Genomic DNA, 17,766 nt, shown 5'->3' on the forward strand with positions numbered 1-17,766 from the left:
TGTGTGGGGGTCCCCCTAAATTCCATACTAGGCCCTTCAGGTCTGGTATAGATATTAAGGGGAACCCCGCACCAATTTTTTTTTTTTTAAATGGCGTGGGGGTCCCCCTTGTTGCCTTATGAGTTTATGTGAAATCTCCATTAATCGCTATTAATATTGTAATTATGAATATATTTCTGTTAGAGGGAAATATATTTAAAGTATTGAGTGTTGTGTTGGTGTTACTGTAATTAGTTCAACTTCAAAGCCTGGCCTTTTGTTTTCCCTGATAACATCTCACCTGGGTAGTAAACAACAGCCTTCTTTGACTCATCCAATCAGGCTGTGCCCAATATACATTTACTAGGTACAGTGACCGATGAGGGAGAATTTTATTAGGCACACTACAGAAAGGAGGGGGGGTGATATAATGCTTTGTGACCAAGCTAACTCACTCTTGGGTGTGGGAACAGACAGCAGTCAGCATGGGCTGACCTGAAGTTAACAGGTAATCTAATATACTTGTATTTTATATTGTACTGTAAATATGGGCGTCGTGGGTAATTTGTAAATACCATGTAAGCCAGGGGACCTACACTGTACATTGTGTTGTAAATACTGTCTGGTGTGTAATTTGTATATATTATGTAACCCTATTAATAAATGTGTATTGCGGATGGAACTACCTCTTTGTTATAAGATCTCTCAGATCTAGATATGTATATGTCCATACTACTACAATGATTGAGGTGTATGCACAAAATACAGAACTAGTCAACACCCTCAAAATCCATACCAGACCCTTCAGGTCTGGTATGGATTTTAAGGGGAACCCCGCGCCAAAATTTAAAAACAAAATGGCGTGGGGTCCCCCCAAAAATCCATACCAGACCATTATCCGAGCATGCAACCTGGCAGGCCGCAGGAAAAGAGGGGGGATGAGAGAGCGCCCCCCCCTGAACCGTACCAGGCCACATGCCCTCAACATTGGGAGGGTGCTTTGGCGTAGTCCCCCAGATCCTAGCCCCCCCTGTGTGAATTGGTAATGCCTACCATTTCACAACAAAAGTGTCAAAAATGTTAAAAAAGACAAGAGACGGTTTTTGACAATTCCTTCATTAATATCTTCTTCTTTCCTGTGTCTTCTTCCATCTTCTTTCTTCTGGTCTTCCTTCGGTGTTCTTCTTCTTCCTCCATCTTCTTCTTCCCCCGCATCTTCCTCCGCTTCCTTCTCTGGTCTTCTTGTCTGGCATCTTCCTCTGGCTTCTCCGCCTTCGTCCTCTGCACGATCCACCTCAGCGAGAGTGTTCCGCTGTGTGACACTTCTGTTGAGGTGACAGTTCTTATATAATGGAGGGTGGGGCCACCCGGTGACCCCGCCCCCTCTGATGTACGACAATAGCCCTATGGCTTTCCCTGTGTTGTCAGAGGGGGGCAGGGTCACCCTGTTTACATAAACGGGTGACCCCACCCCCCTCTGACAACACGGGGAAAGCCAGAGGCATATGCCCGTACATCAGAGGGGGCTGGGTCACTGGGTGGCCCCGCCCTCTATTACATAAGAACTGTCACCTCAACAGAAGCGCCATACAGCGGAACACACCCACTGAGGCGGATCGTGCGGAGGACGAAGGCGGAGAAGCCGGAGGAAGATGCCGGACAAGAAGACCGGAGAAGGAAGCGGAGGAAGACGCTGGGGCGGAGAAGCCGGAGTAAGATGCCGGACGAGAAGACCGGAGAAGGAAGCAGAGGAAGATGCGGGGGAAGAAGAAGATGGAGGAAGAAGAAGAACACCGAAGGAAGACCAGAAGAAAGAAGATGGTAGAAGAAACGGGAAAGAAGAAGAAATTAATAAAGGAATTGTCAAAAACCGTCTCTTGTCTTTTTTAACACTTTTGACACTTTTTTTGTGAAATGGTAGGGGTACATTTGTACCCCATTACCAATTCACACGGGGGGGCGGGATCTGGGAATCTCCATGTTAAAGCCCCCGCCCGCACACCCCACAACCACCGGGCAAGTGTTGTGGGGATGAGGCCCTTCTCCCCATCAACATGGGGATAAGTTGCTTTGGGGGGCTACCCCAAAGCACCCTCCCAATGTTGAGGCCATGTGGCCTGGTACGGTTCAGGAGGGGGTGTTCTCTCTTGTCCCCCCCTCTTTTCCTGCGGCCTGCCAGGTTGCATGCTTGGATAAGGGTCTGGTAGGGATTTTTGGGGGGACCCCGCGCCATTTTTTTAAAATTTTGGCACGGGGTTACCCTTGAAATCCATACCAGACCTGAAGGGTCTGGTATGGATTTTGAGGGGGACCCCCACGCCATATTTTTTTTAATTTTGCACGGGGTTCCCCTTAATATCCATACCAGACCTGAAGGGCCTGGTATGGAATTTAGGGGGACCCCACACATTTTTTTTTTAAATTTTGGTTCAGGGTTCCCCTGTGGGGAAATTCCATGCCGTTTTTATCAATGAACTTTTATGTGTATTGCCGGACCAACAATTCATTATATCTGGCACTAGCGCTAGCACTTTTAAATGACTTTTTTTCCCTTTAGAAATGTCATTTTGCTGTCAGACTGTTCTAAACACGGGAAACATGCACCACTATACAGGCATACTATAGACATCCCCCAGGTACGAAATTTAAAGGAATATTACACTTTTATTGTTTCACTTTAAGCATTATTAAAATCACTGCTCCCGAAAAAACGGTCGTTTTTAAAACTTTTTTTGCATTGATACATGTCCCCTGGGGCAGGACCCGGGTCCCTAAACACTTTTTATGACAATAACTTGCATATTAACCCTTAAAATTAGCACTTTTGATTTCTCCCATAGACAATTCACTATAGCGCTGCTATTACTTCATGACTTTTCTTTCCCTTTAGAAATGTTATTTTGCTCCCGAAAAAACGGCCGTTTTTAAAACTTTTTTTGCATTGATACATGTCCCCTGGGGCAGGACCCGGGTCCCCACACACTTTTTATGACAATAATTTGCATATTAACCCTTAAAATTAGCACTTTTGATTTCTCCCATAGACAATTCACTATAGCCGACAATTCACTATGGCCGCCATTACTTCATGACCTTTTTTTCCTTTTAGAAATGTAATTTTGCTGTCAGACTTTTCTAAACAGGGGAAAAAAGTGCCACTTTACATGCATACTATAGACACGCCCCAGGTACGAAATTTAAAGGTATATTTCACTTTTATTGTTTCACTTTAAGCTTTATTAAAATCACTGCTCCAAAAAACAGCCATTTTTAAAACTTTTTTTGCTTTGATACATGTCCCCTGGGGCAGGACCAGGGTCCCCAAACACTTTTTATGACAATAACTTGCATATTAACCCTTAAAATTAGCACTTTTGATTTCTCCCATAGACAATTCACTATAGCGCCGATATTACTTCATTACTTTTTTTTCCCTTTAGAAATGTCATTTTGCTCCCGAACTAACAGCCATTTTAAAAACTTTTTTTGCATTGATGCATGTCCCCTGGGGCAGGACCCGGGTCCCCAAACACTTTTTATGACAATAACTTGCATATAAGCCTTTAAAATTAGCACTTTTGATTTTTCATGTTCGTGTCCCATAGACTTTAACGGTGTTCGCATGTTCGAACAAAGTTTTTGCCTGTTCATATGTTCTGGATGCGAACTAAACAGGGGGGTGTTCGGCTCATCACTGACAGGGAGGGGGCCGTGGAGGAGGCTGGTATACAGGGAGGGGGCTGTGGAGGAGACTGGTATACAAGGAGTGAGGCTGTGGAGGAGATTGATATACAAGGAGGAGGTTGTGGAGTAGACTGGTATACAGGGAGGGGGTGTGTGGAGGAAACTGGTATAAGAGAGGGGGGCTGTGGAGGAGACTGGTATACAGGGAGGGGAGCTGTAAAGGAGACTGGTATACAAGGAGGGGGCTGTGGAGGAGACTAGTATACAAGGATGGGGGCAGCTGTGGAGGAGACAGGTATACAGGGAGGGGGGCTATGGAGGAGACTGGTATACAAGGATGGGGGGCTGTGGAGGAGACTGGTATACAAGGAGGGCGGCAGCTGTGGAGGAGACTGGTATACAGGGGGGGTTTGTGGAGGAGTCTGGTATACAGGGAGGGGAGTTGTAGACGAGACTGGTATACAAGGAGGGGGGCTATGGAGGAGACTGGTGTACATGGAGGGGTGGTGTTGAGGAGACTGGTATACAAGGAGGGGGGCTGTGGAAGAGACTGGTATACAAGGAGGGAGCTGTGGAGGAGAGTGGTATACAGGGAGGGGGGCTGTGGAGGAGACTGGTATACAGGGGGGGTTTGTGGAGGAGTCTGGTATACAGGGAGGGGAGTTGTAGACGAGACTGGTATACAAGGAGGGGGGCTGTGGAGGAGACTGGTGTACATGGAGGGGTGGTGTTGAGGAGACTGGTATACAAGGAGGGGGGCTGTGGAAGAGACTGGTATACAGGGAGGGGGGCTATGGAGGAGACTGGTATACAAGGATAGGGGGCTGTGGAGGAGACTGGTGTACAAGGAGGGCGGCAGCTGTTGAGGAGACTGGTATACAGGGAGGGGGTAGCTGTGGAGGAGACTGGTATACAGGGTGGGGGCTGTGGAGGAGACTGGTATACAGGGAGGGGGGCTGTAGAGGAGACAGGTATACAAGGAGGGGGGCTGTGGAAGAGACTGGTATACAAGGAGGGAGCTGTGGAGGAGAGTGGTATACAGGGAGGGGGGCTGTGGAGGAGACTGGTATACAGGGGGGGTTTGTGGAGGAGTCTGGTATACAGGGAGGGGAGTTGTAGACGAGACTGGTATACAAGGAGGGGGGCTGTGGAGGAGACTGGTGTACATGGAGGGGTGGTGTTGAGGAGACTGGTATACAAGGAGGGGGGCTGTGGAAGAGACTGGTATACAAGGAGGGAGCTGTGGAGGAGAGTGGTATACAGGGAGGGGGGCTGTGGAGGAGACTGGTATACAGGGGGGGTTTGTGGAGGAGTCTGGTATACAGGGAGGGGAGTTGTAGACGAGACTGGTATACAAGGAGGGGGGCTGTGGAGGAGACTGGTGTACATGGAGGGGTGGTGTTGAGGAGACTGGTATACAAGGAGGGGGGCTGTGGAAGAGACTGGTATACAGGGAGGGGGGCTATGGAGGAGACTGGTATACAAGGATAGGGGGCTGTGGAGGAGACTGGTGTACAAGGAGGGCGGCAGCTGTTGAGGAGACTGGTATACAGGGAGGGGGTAGCTGTGGAGGAGACTGGTATACAGGGTGGGGGCTGTGGAGGAGACTGGTATACAGGGAGGGGGGCTGTAGAGGAGACAGGTATACAAGGAGGGGGGCTGTGGAAGAGACTGGTATACAAGGAGGGAGCTGTGGAGGAGAGTGGTATACAGGGAGGGGGGCTGTGGAGGAGACTGGTATACAGGGGGGGTTTGTGGAGGAGTCTGGTATACAGGGAGGGGAGTTGTAGACGAGACTGGTATACAAGGAGGGGGGCTGTGGAGGAGACTGGTGTACATGGAGGGGTGGTGTTGAGGAGACTGGTATACAAGGAGGGGGGCTGTGGAAGAGACTGGTATACAGGGAGGGGGGCTATGGAGGAGACTGGTATACAAGGATAGGGGGCTGTGGAGGAGACTGGTGTACAAGGAGGGCGGCAGCTGTTGAGGAGACTGGTATACAGGGAGGGGGTAGCTGTGGAGGAGACTGGTATACAGGGTGGGGGCTGTGGAGGAGACTGGTATACAGGGAGGGGGGCTGTAGAGGAGACAGGTATACAGGGAGGGGGGCTGTGGAGGAGACTGGTATACAGGGAGGGGGGCTGTGGAGTAGACTGGTATACAGGGAGGGGGCTGTGGAGGAGACTGGTTTACAGGGAGGGGGGTTGTGAAGGAGACTGGTATACAAGGAGGGGGCTATGGAGGAGACTGGTGTACATGGAGGGGTGGTTTGAGGAGACTGTTATACAAGGAGGGGGCTGTGTAGGAGGCTGGTATACAGGGAGGGGGGCTGTGGAGGAGACTGGTATATAGGGAGGGGGGCTGTGGAGGAGACTGGTATACAGGGGGAGCTGTAGACGAGACTGTTATACAAGGAGGGGGGCTGTGGAGGAGACTGGTGTACATGGAGCGGTGGTGTTGAGGAGACTAGAATACAAGGAGGGGGGCTGTGGAAGAGACTGGTATACAGGGAGGGGGCTGTGGAAGAGAGTGGTATACAGGGAGGGCGGCTGTGGAGGAGAGTGGTATACAGGGAGGGGGGCTGTGGAGGAGACTGGTATACAAGGAGGGGGCCTGTGGAAGAGACTGGTATACAAAGAGGGGGCTGTGGAGGAGACTGGTGTACAAGGAGGGTGGCAGCTGTAGAGGAGACTGGTATACAGGGAGGGGGGTAGCTGTGTTGGAGGCTGGTATACAGGGAGGGGGCTATGAAGGAGACTGGTGTACATGGAGGGGTGGTTTGAGGAGACTGTTATACAATGAGGGGGGTGTAGAAGAGACTGGTATACAGGGAGGGGGCTGTGGAGGAGAGTGGTATACAGGGAGGGGGCTGTGGAGGAGAGTGGTATACAAGGAGGGGGCCTGTGGAGGAGACTGGCATACAAAGAGGGGGCTGTGGAGGAGACTGGTATACAGGGAGGGGGTGTGGAGGAGAGTGTTATACAAGGAGGGGGCTGTGGAGGAGACTGGTATACAGGGAGGGGGCTGTGGAGGAGACTGGTTTACAAGGAGGGGGGCTGTGGAGGAGACTGGTATACAGGGAGGGGGGCTGTAGAGGAGAGTGGTATACAGGGAGGGGGCTATGGAGGAGACTGGTATACAAGGAGGGGGGCTGTGGAGGAGACTAGTATACAGGGAGGGGGCTGCGGAGGAGACTGGTATACAGGGAGGGGGGCTGTGGAGGAGAGTGGTATACAAGGAGGGGGCTGTGGAGGAGACTGGTATACAAGGAGGGGGCTGTGGAGGAGACTGGTATACAAGAAGGAGGGCTGTGGAGGAGACTGGTATACAGGAAGGGGGCAGCTGTGGAGGAGACTGGTATACAGGAAGGGGGCTGTGGAGGAGACTGGTATACAGGGAGGGGACAGCTGTGGAGGAGACTGGTATACAAGGGGGGGCAGCTGTGGTAGAGACTGGTATACAGGGAGGGGGTAGCTGTGGAGGAGACTGGTATACAGGGAGGGGGCAGCTGTGGAGGAGACTGGTATACAGAGAGGGGGCAGCTGTGGAGGAGACTGGTATACAGGGAGGGGGGCTGTGGAGGAGACTGATGCAAGGAAGGGGGGCTGAGGACACTGATGTAAAAGGGGAAGGTCTGTGATGTAAGGAGGGGGCTGTGATGTGAAAGGGGAAAGAGAGCTGTGATGTAAATTGGGGGACTTGGATGCAAAGAGGTCTGTGATGTAAAGTAGGCACTGTATTGTAAAGGGGTGCTGTATTGCCACTCTTTGTCTTCAGGCTGGTTCAAGAGGCGCAGGGGGCTGAAGGAATATAGGGAGAGGTGACACAAAAAAACTCCACCCCCACCGTATACATGGGCAGGGCAAGGGGGGCAGCAAAATTAGGTTTCGCCTAGGATGTCAAAAATCCTTGCACCAGCCCTTGTCTCAGGAGAAGTTCCTCAGAAGATCTGCAAGGCTGAAGTGAAGTCATTATGTTTCATTAATTTTTTATTTTTTATATGGTTGGATGAATAGGTTCCATGTTCACACCTGTGGCCTTTTATGTCATTGACCTCAACATCAAAGACTATCAAGGTAACTGTCAGGTATAAAGTCATCCTTTCATGTTAGTAACACATACTCAAAATCCTATAAGCTAAATATGCATTATTTAAATGAGGTATAATAATCTGTTGATAGTATCAAGTAAACAGAAACTTATTATTATATTATTTTAATGTAGAAACTGAAACTTGAAAAGTTGTCAGTAAAAAAAAAATTAAAAAAAAAATATATATACATTGTATTATATTATATTCTGTTTTCTTTAAGTGACTGGAGACACGTGTATGCTTGGTAGTATTTTATTTTGAATATGTAAGACATTGCTTTTAACCACTTCCCGGCCGGCCTATAGTATAATGACGGCCGGGAAGTGGTTGTGTTATGCTGACTGGGCATCAAATGACATACAGCAGGATAAGCCACTAGCACTTGCCCATGGGGGCACTCAGCGTGGCGATCAGGGATGGCGCATGCCCATCGGACACAGTGCATCCCTGATCACGGTAAACAGCCAATGAAATTGGCTGTTTACCACGTGATTGGTTGTGTCCAATCACAGCCGGTCACTTCTGAGTGGTTGAGGAGGAGCGCACCCAGTGATCGGGGATGGCGTGTGTCTCATGGACATAGCCCATCCCCGATCAGGGTAAACAGCCAATGAAATTGGTTGTTTACCACGTGACCATCTGTGTCCAATCACAGCTGGTCACAAATGTAAACAATTAGACGGTTACTATCTGATCCCTGCTCTCTCCTCACACACCGATCGTGTGAGGAGAGAGCAGGTATCAGTGAGTGAGATCAGTGTCTGTCTAACTTTACTGTACAATTTACTGTGCACAACATGCCCCCCCAAATAAAGAGAACCTGTCACCATAGAACTGTCACAGCACATCTGGATCTGTCACAGTCCATCTGGATCTCCAGATCTGTCATACAGCCCATCTGGATCTGTCACACAGGCTCGCCACCAGTACTGCCATCGGTACCACCATCGGTACTGCCACACAGGCCTGCCATTAGTACTGCCATTGGTACTGCCACACAGGTCTGCCATTACTACTGCCATCAGTACTGCCACACAGGCCCACCATAAGTACTGCCATCAGTACCGCCGCACAGGCCCACCATAAGTACTGCCATCAGTACCGCCACACAGACCTGCCATAAGTACTGTCATCAGTACCACCACATAGGCCTGCCATTAGAACTGCCATCAGTACGGCTGCACAGGCCCGCCATAAGTACTGCCATCAGTACTGCACACAGGCCTGCCAATAGTACTGCCATTAGTACTGTCGCACAGGCCCAACATAAGTACTTCCATTAGTGCCACCACACAGACCCACCATTAATACAGCCATCAGTACTGTTGCACAGGCCCACCATAAGTACTGCCATCAGTACCACCACACAGGGCCGCAATTAGTACTGCCATCAGTACTGTCCCACAGGCCCACCATTAGTGCTACCATCAGTACAGTCACCCAGGCCCGCCATCAGTGACTTGTCAGTACCACCAGCAGTAGCGTCACAGAGGCCCAACATCACTACTGTCATCATGGCCAAAAGATGTACACACCTGAGAAGGCATATACCATGCTTACCATGTCAGATGATGAGAGCAGTGGGGAGCTCCCATCACCCGATTCTGGATTGGAATACCAGCCAGTAGAGGTTGGTGGATCAGAGTCTGAGTCAGCGGAGGAAACCATCCTCCTAAAAGAATAAGGAGATCAGGACAAAGATCAGGACCAAGATCAGAAGCCCTGCGTACCACCAGCAGCACCAGGCCCCAGGAAGAGGAGCTCAGTACCAGTACTGGAATTACACATCAAACCCAAAGAATCCAGGCCCAGTCCTACCTTCCCCATGCCCTGGCAAACCCTTTATGGTTGCCTGCCAGCTCAGGATCTGCTATAATCCCCCTTTTCAGCGCACAGCCAGGTGTGCAGCCCAACGCTACTAATTTTCCACAATTAGATTATTTTTATTTGTTTTTCCCCAAAGATTTGTTGCAGTACATGGTGGACCAAACAAATCTCTATGCAGAGCATAGAACCCCAATTCGTCCTATGCCCGTATGTTCCAATGGCGACATCTCACACTAGATGAATTTAAATTTTTTGGGCCCTACTTTCAATATGGGGCTTACAAAGAAAAACAACCTGCATGTCTACTGGTCCACCCACCCCATCCACCACATGCCCATATTTTCTGCTTTCATGTCCATGACACGCTATGACATGATTATGTGTTTCCTACATTTTAACGACAATTCACAGTGCCCTCCCTGAGATCACCCCAACCACGACAAATTATACAAACTATGCCCCCTAATAAAGTCTTTTTCCCAGCGATTTGCTGAAGTGTTAATCCCGGACCAAAACATTTGTGTGGACAAATCCCTTATACATTTTACTGGCCGACTGCACTTCAAGCAGTATATGCCAAGTAAGAGAGCCAGGTACGGGTTAAAATTGAATAAACTGTGTGATTGACACTGGATACGTGTACACATTCCGTATTTATGAAGACTTCCAGCTCCAGCTCCGTGAGGGTCCCACATATATTGGAACCAGTGGGAAAATTGTCTGGGAGTTGGCATACCCCTTGTTTAAAAAAGGATACCATTATTATGTGGACAATTATTATACTAGTTTGTCCCTTTTCTGTCACCATTACATTAAACAAACCCTGGCCTGCGGTACCTTAAAAAAAACAGAAGGGCTTCCCACAAAATCTATTAACAAAAAAGTTACAAAATTGGGAATCTGCATTCATGAGAAATGAGGATGTGTTGGCCATGAAGTGGAGGGACAAGAAAGATGTTCACATCCTCTCTACCATCCACAATGACACCTTAGTGGAGATCCAGAGAAGACGCGGCTCTGTTGTAAAGCCTGAACGTGTCCACGACTACAATCTGTACACTGGGGGGTGGATTTAAATGATAAGATGCTACAACCATATTTGTAAACTCAAAAGTCCCATTACTGGTATAAGAAAGTTACATTTAATCTCTTTCATATGGCCATGTTTAATTAGTTTGTCTGCTACCAAAAATCAACTAAAAACCAACCCATCATTTGTACAACTGGAATATCTGATAAACAATGACTACAGGTTGAAGGTTGATTTTTACTGTCATTTTCCTCTATACTTTGAATGTTCTAAATCATTCTGTAATGTAATGCTGATTTGTTTAATAAAATTTTCTGTTAAAAAAAAAAAAAACAACCCATCACCTACCTCAAATATATTGAAGACATTGTCACTGCCCTGATTTATCAGCAAGGACCCGCCCCAGGAAGCATTTGCTCTGATAGTGTGAGTTAACTTCACGAGTAACATTTTCCCTATAACATTCCCCCCACAGAATCCGGAAGTAGACGCCAAAAGAAATGTTGTGTATGCAGCAGAGGAGGAGTTAGAAGAGATACAATTTATTATTGCCCCTAATGTCCCTCCCAACCTGGCCTATGCATTGGAGATTGCTTCAGAAATGATCACACATACACTAGATATTAGTTCCCCTTATTTTTAACAGACTGCCATTTGCCCATTTCAAATACCTGTGTGGATCAATTGCCTGCTACCATGTTTCTACCTTCCATGTTAATTAACTGACCCTGGCCTGTTTACCGACTATGTCTTTGCCTGCTGTTTTAAACCATGTTTTTGACTTCCACGTGCACCAACCTCAGCCTGTTTACTAACGATGCCTCTGCCTGCCATTTCAAACCACGTTTCTGACTTCCACGTGCACTGACCTTGGCCTGTTAATCAATCATGTTTTTGCCTGTCACTTGGACTGATCTTTTGCCCTTTTACTTTAGTACACAGGAGTCTCACATAGGTGAGGGGCTTCAGAATTGCTTTCTGAGTAGAGAAAATCAGTTTTTAGTTTGTGTTCCCAGAACAGGGTCTTCAATGAGATTTGGGTGGGAGAAGCCCCTACCCTTGTCCCCCTGGCCCTAAGCTTGATGGTCCTTCCTGCTGCTTGGACCAATACTTTGGCTGTGCTGACCATATTGCTGCCTGTAATGACCCAGGACTTTATGGACAATGTTTCTTCCTGCTGACTGGACCAATACATTGGCTGTGTTGACCATATTTCTGCCTGTTGCCTCTACTGACTGTGGACAGTATTTCTTGCTGGACATCTCTGCCTGCTCCCTGGACCAATGCTTTGGCTGTACTGACAGTATATATGCCTGTACTAACTATGGACAGTATTCCTGCCTGCTGCCTGGACAATTGCTTTTGCTGTGGCTGACCACATCCCTGCCTGCTGCCTGGACTGATGCTCTGCTTTGTGGACCACTGCACTACTAAAACCATAGGTAATCTTTTGTTATTTGGTATGTACATGCTATGTGTTAGAAATATGACGGGCCTTCAAAAATGTGATCAGTAGTCAGAAAATTATATGTGTAATTTATGCTCCTAGAATGCTTGGAGGTGCTACTTGGATGTTGGGCCTCTGTATGTGGCCAGGCTGTTTAAAAGTCTCACACATGTGGTATCGCCATACTCAGGAGGAGCAGCAGAATGTATTTTGGGGTGTGGTTTCAAGTACGCATATGCTGTGTGTGAGACATAACCTGTTATAATGACAAGTTTGTGTAAAAAAAAAAAAAAAAAATCTTTATTTTCCCAAGAATTGTGGGAAAAAATTACAACTTCAAAAAACTCACCATGCCTCTTACTAAATAACTTGGATTGTCTACTTTCTAAAAAGGGGTCATTTGGGGGGTATTTATACTTTCCTGGCTTGTTAGTGTCTCAAGAAATGAGGCCGTCAGTACATCAATTGTGATCAGGTGTGATCAATTTTCAGTGATTGGCACCATAGCGTGTAGACCCTATAACTTTCACCCAGACTAAAAAATATCCACTAATTTTGGTTCTCTTTGCCAAAGATATGTATAAATTTTGGCCCAAATTTATGAAGAAAAATTACTTATTTGCAAAATTTTACAATAGAAACTAAAAAAAGTGTATTTTTTTTCAAAAATCTTGCGCTTTTTTCGCTTATATCGCAACAAATAAAAAACCCAGCGGTGATTAAATAGCACCAAAAGAAAGCTTTATTTGTGAGGAAAATGATAAAAATGTGTTTGGATACAGTGTAGTATGACTGAGTAATTGTCATTCAAAGTGTGAGAGCACTGAAAGCTGAAAATTGGTCTGGGCAGGAAGGTGTGTAAGTGTTGATGTGTTGTAATAAAGTGGTTAAGCATAGTGTCCTGAAGTGTGTTAGGTTATTTAAAGCATACTACCTATATATCACATTTAAATATTTTTTTTACATTCATATATTATAATAAATAATGACTATTGAACATACCGTATATACTGGAGTATAGGTCGATCCGAGTATAAGTCGAGGTCCTAATTTACCACAAACAAATGGGAAAAACTTATTGACCCGAGTATAAGACGAGGGTGAGAAATGCAGCAGCTACTGTAAGTGGAAAAAGGGGTCAACAATGCCCATCTGCAGCTGTATACCTCCATGTGTCCTGTGCATGTGTCCTGTGTATATGTGCATGTGTCATGTGTATGTGTCATGTGTCCTGTGTATATGTGCATGTGTCATGTGTATATGTGCATGTGTCATGTGTCCTGTGTATATGTGCATGTGTCCTGTGCATGTGTCCTGTGTATGTGTCCTGTGTATATGTGCATGTGTCATGTGTCATGTGTATATGTACCTGTGTATGTGTCCTGTGTATGTGTGCATGTGTCTGTGTCCTGTGTATGTGTGCATGTGTCTGTGTCCTTTGTATGTGTGCATCCTACCTGTATCCTGTGCATGCCTCCGATCAGCGTGTGCTATTACTATTCGGCGGCCATTCACTGTTTAAAATCCGCGCCTCCTCCTCGTCTGTGATAGGCAGAAAACTCGGTCAGCCTATCACGGACATTCTCTCCTCCTCATACCACGGACGAGGATGAGAGAATGTCCGTGATAGGCTGTACACTGACTGCTGGGAAATGGAGTTTTCTGCCTATCACAGACGAGGAGGAGGCGTGGCTTTTGAACAGTAATTGGCCGCCGAATAGTAATAGCACACGCTGGCCGCCGTCTGCCTGCATGACACGCTGATCATGTAGGCAGACGGCGGTGACTCGAGTATAAGTCAAGGGGGGCACTTTCAGCCCAAAAAAAAGGGCTGAAAATCTCGACTTATACTCGAGTATATACGGTAAGTACATAACTAGGGCCCTAATGATACTATTTTTTCTAAGAATTGTCTCATTTTATTTTAATTTATATGTCTGTTTTTTGATATATACAGTACATACAATACTAACAATAATAATAATTTAATTATCATATACCATATAGGATACACAACCCAGTGTTTGAAACATATTGACAATTTATCATTTGGCTTATATTGACTGACGTGCTCTCCTAAATGACCACATAATAGCATTTTGAGATGATCAAATATACAAGCTAGGATATCACATGATAAAATGATTGTAAAATTCTCTGAGGCAGCATAATAATATTCAAATAATAATAAACTATACTGTATTTGTTTTAGTTTTTGTGCATGATGTACAAATATTAAACTGCAGTAAAATATCATGAAAATACACATTTTCTTTTATGAATTGACATAGCAAGGTACAAACCCCCCCCCCGCCACAATTTCTAACGATTAACTTAATAACAATTTCAGTGAAAGAAATTATTCACATATGGATAGAATAACAAGTATACTATCCCATGAACTCAATTTATAAAGAGGAATAACCATTTGAGACATTTGAGACATCATAAGGAAATATAATTAACTATTTATTAGCTCTAATAGTTTATTTGTAGACATAGTAAAATAGAAAGACACTGGAGAGGAGAAAAGGGATTTGCTGCTCACCCCTTGGAAACTGAAAACAAAGGAAAGGTTCCCCCAGGGTGGGGTTTTTAGGCAGCACAATAAAAAAAGGGAGTCAGATTCAATGTCAAAAAATATAACAAATTTATTGAAATATACCATAAAAGTTAAAACAATGAGCTCCAGTGGGGGGTACTTGGGATAAAAATTACACATTAAATTAGCTGAACATACATTGGCAGACACATATTCACAACAACACTAGGTAGCATGAATATTTGAACCTGACGCGTTTCAACCCCTGTGCTTGGGGTCTTCTTCAGAGGATTAGTCTGCTGAAAAATATACATAAGTAAAATTGATACACGTAAATGGATTGCATTGGTATAATGATAGTTACATTCACCGTATGGTGCATAGATACAATATAATTACCCAATGGTGTGTGTTCAGCAGGGAAAGGAACAAGACCTCCCACATGGAGATCCCCTAAAAAGACTGTCCTCCCGTCTTCCTCAAAGGGAGAACACCAGGCGCCCCTACCACCAACGCGATTTGGACCAGGGCAGTGAAAACAGCGACGTAGCTTGCGAGAGGTCACTCTCTTGGGCACCGCCCACCAGACTGGCAGCCAACCAGGGAGCACAGAGAAGTACACCTGTGATAGTAACCAAAGGATATCTCCATAATGGATCTAATCATTTAAATCATGTTAGTCATGTGTCCAGGAGGGGACGCCGGGGAACAACTGTCTCCAGCACACACCCAGGACACAGACATCGAAGTATATAAATATACATGGTATTCTACATAGGCAGTATAAGGTATAGGCAGCCCCTCATTTTGTGCTCAAGGTAAAGGTGATCCAAGTGAGAGTGTGATGAAATAAAATAAAATAAAGAAAAGAAAGAGATGAGTGATGAATGACAATGGCTAAGTATAAGGATGTGATGAAATAAAAGTGAATGAACCAAAAGTGCCAAGGATAGGACAGGTGGGAAAGGGAAGAAGGGAGTGAGGAGAGGGGGGGAGGGGGGGGAGGGGATGGGAAAAAAGGGGGGGGGAGAAGGGGGGGGGGAGAAGGGAGGGACGGGAGGGAAAATGAGGAATGGGAGGGGGGGGAAGTGTAGACATAGTATACTAGTTTGCAATATGAAAAGCTTATGTATATGCAAAGCATCGAATAATGACCCATATCATTACTTTATCATTAGACATATTAGTTTGATACTTTTGGCAAACCTGCTTTATGGAATATTATAGGGTTTTATATAACAATGTAAAAAAAAAATTTAAATCAAAATGTAATCATTAGTTTTAGAAACTGTGTAAAGATTTTCGATTATAAATTTAATGTTGTAAATAATTAAGGAAAACCTACATATAGATATAGCAGATACTTAATTTTTTTAATGTCTCTTTGATTTGCTGTTGTAGACAATAATTGCACGCATAACAATCAAAGATGTCAAAACGTCTACATTTAACACTTTACTTTAACACATAGTACACATGAAATTAAATCAGTATGTTCATTTTCTTTTATGGTCAGATTAAAGGACATATTTGTTTGACATTGAAGAACTAATCTACCCAACAGTGAAATTTCAGGGTTGAAGTGAAAGTATACAGTATTTTCAGTGAGGACATATTTTGTGTTAACTTTGTTCATTTTAAATTAAAATTTGGAGTGACTTTTACATTTTTAGATGTTTGCTATTTTTTTATTATTACGTCAAAATTAGCTGTTTCAGTCACTCAGCATAACTGCTCAATAGATATTTAGAAAGGCTATCAACAAAACAGATTATCTTTAGTCAGTCAGCTGACTCATAGACATCCATTGTGAGAAGGCAGGGACGTAGATATGGGGGGGGAGTTTTGGGGGTTGAAACCCCTCAGATTGTCAGTGTAGATTGCAGATGAAGTAGAAAAAGTTATGGGTGCTGCTTTGCTTTGCCTAGTGACACCGGCCGCGCCGCACTCGGCACTGACTTACACACGCTGTTGTGTGTTGTCTGAGCCTGGCCTGCTTTTACACCTCCCGACCACTGGGGCTCAGCTTGGGGAGGGATGCTCTGTCAGCAGGGAGTCAGCAGAAAGGGGCGGGGCCGGGTGCTCCACAGACTCTTTGACCCTGCCCTGCCCCATGTAGCCTGTATGTGCTTAGAAGCTCGAAGCAGCAGAGAAACCGAGCGGGAGCACTGAGAGCACCCCCCCAGACCTATGAGAGCTCCGCCCCTGGACCAGTGAAAGCCCCGTCCCCAATGAGAGCCCAGCCCCTGAACCGATGAGAGCCCTTCCCCCGAACCAATAAGAGCCCCACCCCCAGACGGTCAGACCTCTGAGAGCGGGAGGTGAGCCCGGCTGTTCAGGTAGGTCTTTCTGCCCACAGGAACTTGCAGTGTATTACTCGTATGTACAGCTGACAGTGTAAATGCTAATATGTTTGAATGTTAGTACATTTTAGTTAAGCAGAGGCTGCAGGATATTATCTAGTGTTTATGTTGTAAAATCATCCTAAGCTATGCTATACCTATGCTGTCATTCTCTCACTAAAACAATTACTTAGCACTGTCCAAATGTTACATGCAATAATCCTTTATGAGCTCAGAGCTGAGTATTGGGAATGGTTGAAAACATCTAACTATTGGGGGAGATGGGCGGAGCCTAGCGGAGCAGACATGCATTGTTAGAGCTCCGCACCGCTGAGGAGAGAAGAGAAGGACAAAGCGGAGCCTGCAGGCTCAAAAGGTATCCATTTGAACCTTTTTGCCCCAGGGAACAAACTGTGAAAGTTTGGGCAGGAAATATGGTACTGGGAGGAAACCGTGGCAGAAATAAAAATCACCTCACAAAGAGCTCACAGGCACTCACTGCAACTAAAGCAGCTCCAGTCACCTCACAAGATACAGCATCAGGGCGCTCTCCCAGACAGAAAATGTCACAGCAAGACTCTCCATTTGAGTCAGATACAGAACAAATCCTCTCACAAACTTCTCCACAAGCCTCCTCAGCATCCCCAGTAATATTATTACAATTTGAAAAGATGCTTCATAAGGCTTTAAAACAAACCTCAGACCAAATAACAAAAAGCCTAACCAAAGAAATAAGAGAGCTGGGAAACCGCACTGCAGCCTTAGAAATAAAAATGGATGAAATTGAAATTACAACCCAAGTAAATATAACAGAATTGGAAC

This window comes from Aquarana catesbeiana, linkage group LG03 (assembly GCF_042186555.1).
Source record: "Aquarana catesbeiana isolate 2022-GZ linkage group LG03, ASM4218655v1, whole genome shotgun sequence".
Classification (NCBI taxonomy): domain Eukaryota; kingdom Metazoa; phylum Chordata; class Amphibia; order Anura; family Ranidae; genus Aquarana; species Aquarana catesbeiana.